Below are 6,982 nucleotides of genomic sequence, written 5' to 3'. Positions count from 1 at the left end.
ATTTTGCTAATAAATAACTTCATTTAGTCATTAAAGTTTTTTTTTTTCAAATATTTCTGTTTTGAAATATATTTAGTGTTCAATTCAAGGGGAATTGAAGACAAAATTCCCCCCCCCCCCCCCACTGATTAAACTTATATTCCTTATTTATTACAGTGAAACCTGTGTTAGTTGACCACTTGCGGTGAACTACTTTAGTGGTCAACTTAAACAGGTGGCCAACTTACAGAGGTTGATTTATATGATAAGGGCTAATTCCGTGCCTGAAAAAAGCGGTCAACTTAGACAGGTGGTCAACTTCACAGGTTTTACTGTATATCGTAACTGATGTCCAATTTCTGAAGTTTGACTATTCTAGATTTAATATTTCACGACGCCGTCAGTTTAATTTAGTTATGTCAGTACTAATAAACAGACTTTGTTGGAACTTTTTTATGTACTATGCTCCCCGATTACTAGAAGACGTATCGATCGATTAGAAAAATTCTTTTTCTCTTTGAAACGGTATACTTCTCCCGGTCGTCTAATAGTCTTCAAGTCCGGGTATAAGGAATACTGGAGAAATCGTGGAAACTCTTCAAATTTCATACTTGCGCTTTGTTCTTTGTATATTCAAAGCGTCTCACTTAGTGAACCAATTTTTATGGTTTTTTTGTTTAATGGATAGGAGTGATCTAACTTAGGTCCCAAACTTTTGCTTCACCATACTTGTTCTTTAGAAAAAAGTTATGGGCAAAAAACAATAAACTTCATTTATTTTCAATATTAAACGATTAAATATAAAATCCATTGTTAAAGAAAGTGCCATAAAACAAAGGTACTTTCTTTACTCAATGTTAAAGAAAGTACCATAAAACATTAATATTAATCAGGGGAGCCCGTTAAGGGTGGGGGGGGGGTTGAGGGGTATTTTTCCTTTTTAGTAGGGTTCTTGCTTTGGGGGAATACCCCCTCCCTAAATATTACCTTGGATTAGACAGTAGTAGTCATATCGCAAATTTTGCACAAAGACTTTTGAAGCAAACAAGAAATTCATTTAGTATCATTGCTTTAGTAGTATTTTGATCTTCATATATACAACATCACAGTAGATACTCTGTTTCTAGTGTGATGTTTAACATGGCCAAGTAAGAAGAAATGCTACTTTTTCATGAGTTACGTGACACGTATTACTGTGAAATATCAAATAGTTAGGAAAACCATTGACATTTAAATGGTTCTAATTAAACTAGTATACAAATAAATCTGGAGAAGAACAAAGATCAGTTTTTAGTGCCAATCGTATAAAATGTTATTCACAATAAGATTTTTCTTTTTTTAATCGACTTCAAAAAAAGGCGGTCTCAATTCGTCGGAATCTTTTTATATATGTCTCCCGTAAACTCAAACACGCATAGACCAATATGGAAAATTCTTTTTTTTTTTTTTTTCTTGTTTAAAAAGGTATATACTTCCTAGGTGATCACATGGTCATCAGGTCAGTATCTGAAGATGGGATCCTTGAAAAATCAAGAAAACTCTTCAAATTATATGGGCAAAGTTAAAGCGATTTCTGTTGTTTTTTAGTGACTCGTGATTTTTTTCGGAAAGCATACTTTGATAAAGTCAAACTGATGATGAAGACAATTTTCTTTGTAAATAATTGCGCATTTGAAAAAGCCTTTCTTCAGTCTTCGGAAATCTCCGAGACGTTGTGCTCTATTTCTTTTTCTATTTTGCTCATCTTAGCTGTTTTCAGACTCCTGTGTTAGACACATTCTGACTCGAGATATACGTAAGGAGTGTACCATATACTCTACCCTACGTACTTATTTTATATTTACAGCACTAAAAAGCAAAAAATAAATTATTTTCAAATAAAAAAAGAATCACATTCAAAATACAAAGAGGAACTAAAAAGTAAAAAACAAAATTGTTCATACTTGCATACCATTTCCTACCCAAACGTATAAATCAAATTTATTTTACAATTCCTGTACAAAAATCAACTAAACACTAAATTATAAAATAAACACCGATTCTAATTACTATACGATGACTTATTTTAATACCTAACTAATTATATATGATCTCTTAATTTTTTATAACCATTTGAAGTCGGGGCCTTCTATAAACTACTACCTAATATATATGACAACTCACCTATCCTGAGTTAAACACTAATTTAACAGAACGCGAGACTTTAAAACTAAACCTACTCAGTTACGTTAGGTAGTAGTTTATAGGAAGCCCCGACTTCAAATGGTTATTAAAAATGAAGAGATCGTATATAATTAGTTTGGTATTAAAATAATTCATCGTATAGTAATTAGAATCGGTGTTTATTTTATAATTGGGTGTTTAGTTTAGTTGATTTTTGTACAGGAATTGTAAAATAAATTTGATTTATACGTTTGGGTAGGAAATCGTATGCAAGTATGAACAATTATTTTTTTACATTTTAGTTCCTCTTTGTTTTTTGAAGGCGGTTCTTTTTTATTTGAAAATAATTTATTAAACATGAATTTCAAAGTAAAGTTTGTAGAGATAATCATACTTCTTTTCTGCATTCGAGTTGAATTTGCATGTGTTGGAACTTACTTAAAAGTTTATCCACTGAGTGTTGAAATTTGAGGTTTTTTAAGGACCATTTTTGACATAGTTTCAACCATGGTTAAAACGTCTGCATCAAAAAATGCTAATTCTTTCAGATAAACAAATAAGGGAAAAATCTTCAATTCCTTTTCCCCAAAATGCTGTTGGTGCTCAGGTGATAGGAAACCCTTTTGAGAAGAAGAAATGGAATGTTTTAAAATATCAATGCTCATTTGTTTGTATGTACTATTTTCAAAAGACAGAACATTCAAAACAATTACCACAATATAATAATAAATTATTTAATTTTTAGTTCTAAAAAAGAGAGTACATACATTAAAATTTTCTGCATGGCAATATTACAGCAATAAAACACAATTGGATCATTACCACATAAAATACAACGAAAGTTGTCAATCTCTTAATTTAATCTGTAGTTTACTCCTAGATATACGAACGTAAAAGTATTGTATTCATTCAAATACAATTTAGATTTGAAAATATTCAAGACAATAAGGCACACATTTTTATTGAAAATTGAATACATGTATTTCAGAATTAGTCCTCCTTTAGTGTAAGAAGATTGAACTATGGAAATAAAAATTATGACCACAAAGTTCAGAAACATATTTTCCAAAATAAAACCAGATTTTTCCCCCACCACACTAAAATTTACTAACATCTACGTTTCTACGCTCAACTGGAGATTGCTTTACATGTTACATGTGAGTTTCCCCATCCACTCTCTCCACAATTAATTTTTAGGTTTTAATGTATTTTAATAACTTTTCATATGTTTTTCAAATAATATTTACAAAATTATACAAATTTTGGTTTAGTCATGTTCATATTTTTATTAAATTTGTGCCTTAATTTGTCACTCAATTGTGCTGTAGGCACAAGGGGATATTTTTAACTCTAACATACACTGTTCATAGTTTTTATTAAATTTGTGCCTTAATATGTCACATACAATTGTGCTGTAGGCACAAACAATATTAAAAATCAACTACACTGTTAAGTAATTAATAAAGTAATGACTTATATGACACATACAATATACAGTCAAATCCTACTTTAATAAAGTCTGTCACAGCAAAAATTTCATTTTAGCGATTTTACATCAGTTAATCCCTTATTCAAATTATATAGAAACAATATCAACATTTATAATATTAGTATAACAATTCCTCTGGTACCTTGGACTTCAACTGCAAAAAGTGGATTTTAAAATCTGTATTGATCAACGAGCTCCTTTTCACAAAACTATCAGTTGAAACACTGACATAGAAAAGGGCACAAATCCAAAAAGAAAGAAGAAATTTTTTTTTTTTTTGACAATAAAAATTAAAGTGATAATCTCAATAATGTATAGATGTTATGTGTTTTTAAATTTTCAAAATACTCTATATGAAAACTGTTCTGGTAAAAATTACGCACCTCCAAAACTTTTTTTCGATTCCCCTGTAAAATTTGATTTTTTGGACTTGCATCCTTTTCAATGACAGTGATTCAATTGCACAGAATAAGTTTTACAGTTAATATTTATAATCAATTCACTTTTTATATTCAATGCTTTTATTGCTGAAATCAGACATTACCATTGCATTGGAAACACATACAAAAAATTCCTCACACCTTATAAAATACAATATGGTTCAGTTCTTACTCTATCGTACAAGATGGCTGTAGATGTTAGGTCTAGAGAAAATGATTTTCTACATTAAAGAGTGGGAAGTAATGTCATTTTTTAAAAACATTAATAAAATTTCAAATAAATATTTTTTTTTCATTTTTCATCGCATATGTGAATTTGTTAACAATCTTTCTAATCTTCTCAATTCTGGGTCGATGACTATCACTTGGAGGGTTTTTTTTTTTTTTTTTTTTTTTTCTGAGAAAAATGTCTGAGGATGATATTTTGCATTTGCCATACTTTTGAACTTTCTGTCAAGTTTTGCCAAGTTTGAAGTGTTCAAGAAACAAATAAATGGAAATCAGATGGTGCAATGTTGTGAGAAAATGATGGATGAGGGTGAGGCAACCTGCTGCAATTCATTTATATTTATCAGTTTCTGTTAAGCAATGAGGTCTTGTATAATCATGCTTTTTCTGTTGACAATTGTTTCATAAATTTTGTACCCATATTTTTCAATAAGGTTGTACAATTTGTTATTGTAGTAAACTATCAATACTTAAATTAGAATACTCTAATAAGTAAATATGTTTTGTTGCATGAAATTTAGCATATAGGAAATATATTATTGTTTTTCTAACCTCATTACACAAATTATTATGCTGGGTAGAACTATATATATATTCAACAAAAAAAAAAAAAAAAAAAAATTACAGCAAAAATCATAGGGTTCGGAATAGTTTTTGTTGGGGGGGGGGGTACAGGTATAACAGATTTGGAAACCACTTGCAAAATATTTGTTTGACCCTCACATAAAAAAAGAACATTACTTTCTAATCACCTAAGACTTCAAAAACAAATTTAAAATTTGATTTCCAAGCTTGTTTCAATAATAAAAATGCAATTGTTTTGAAAATCGATGCGATGGGTACTCCACTATTAAACATTTAGGATACAATGCATTTATATTTGATTAAATGAACTACAATTTCCAATAGCAAATAAATCTAGTAAACACAAAAACTTAAATCAAAATCATTCCATATAAAAACCAAAACTAATCAAAGCTTACGATGTACTTGAGTTTTAAAATACTAAATTGTATAACTTTTCAATATTTTTTAAAATAACAAAATAACCAATCACCAGTAATATGTTTAAAAAGAATAGAATAATACATTATGTATTCTAGCTTGTGACAACTATGATTTAAAACAAATCAATTAAAATATTCACATTTGCATTCAACTTTTATAATTGCACTAATATAACAAATTAAGTGATGAACTTTCTTAGTGTTCCAGAAATAATTTAACAAACAAAAGTGCTTCTTGCAAAGAAAAATATGTTCTTCTAACTATAGAATCTTAGAAAATTCAGATTAAATTAGAATAGAAAGGTTTTTTCTTAAATTTTATTCATATTTTAGCATGTACCATAAATTATCATATCTAAACAAAGGAGGGGTCTAAAGAAGATAGTGAGAGCACGCTGACCGCTTAATTTTAACTAAAATTTACATTGTCTAAAACTTCTTAATTAAGTTATTTTTGCGAGTATGTCCTGCCTTTATAAACCACTTCCCTTCTTCACCCATCAATTACAATTTTATTCAACACTAGTGGTACCCGCACAGCTTTGCCTGTAGTAGAAAATTAAAAGGTTTTTTGGTTTCCCTGTATATTTACAAATAATGTATGACAAATTTCTCGCCAATTGGCTTGCCCATGTTACGGTTCCACATTATGATAACTTGGTAATTTACTCGTCCATCTTATGATAATTTTGCTTGGGAAAATGTTCTTAAAATTGGAATAGAAAAAGAACAAAATCGAATTTTTGAAAAATTGCTTCGAAGTGCACACCCCCATGCTACAAACTAATTTTGTGCCAAATTTCATAAAAATCGGTTGAACGGTCTAGTGAGACTTTCAGCTTTATTATTAGTAAAGATGTTGCAGCTTTATTGTATTACTCAGTTTCTCTCTTTTAGTCTTATGTATTCTACCGGATGAATTTACTCTCAACCTTCATACGTTTCTAATAATTTTGAATAACAAAATATTCCTTTTAACCCTCTTTTAGATAAATATTTTAAAAGAAAAACGAACATTTTGGAGTGACAAACAAACATTTTTTGGGAGAGATATAAAACTTTTCCACACTTAGGTAAAAGAAAAAAATTGAGACCAACTTGACAAATGAGGCAGTGAATTTGCACTGGTTATCTCCAAATTTTTAATTTTGCAACTTACACCCCTTTGCTTCTCACTGCCTCATTTCAAAAATTTAGGTAATTTAGGCTTTTTAGGTAACCACTGGCATTTAAAATATTTCCCTTTTAATTGTTTTTGACATTGTTTTGTACTGTAAGAACATATAAAACTGTACGTTCCCAGAAGTAACATTGACGAGTCTATAAGTGTAGAAATAAAAATATTGGAAGCATAAAAATTCATAAATGTTTTGTTCAAATTTTTAATCATGACTATGGTTGAATTTCGACCACTGGGTGAACACTAGTTCAAATAATTAAGAAGTGCACATAAAAAGAAGTTAAAATTTTTGTTTTTGGTAGTTTTTGTCAGAAATTAATCAGATAGTGGGTAAATACAATCATATTCGGTGTTTAGACATAGCGATGCATAGTAGTATTAGCAGAAACTGAATAAAATGTTTTTTTTTTTTCAATTTTTTTTAAAGATACTTTAAGTCTATTTTAAAGATTCAGGCCTTTTGTTTTGCAACTTTTTGAAAGATATGTTATGCAAA

This window comes from Uloborus diversus, chromosome 4 (assembly GCF_026930045.1).
Source record: "Uloborus diversus isolate 005 chromosome 4, Udiv.v.3.1, whole genome shotgun sequence".
NCBI classification, from domain to species: Eukaryota; Metazoa; Arthropoda; class Arachnida; order Araneae; family Uloboridae; genus Uloborus; species Uloborus diversus.
This window is presented reverse-complemented; position numbering follows the sequence as displayed.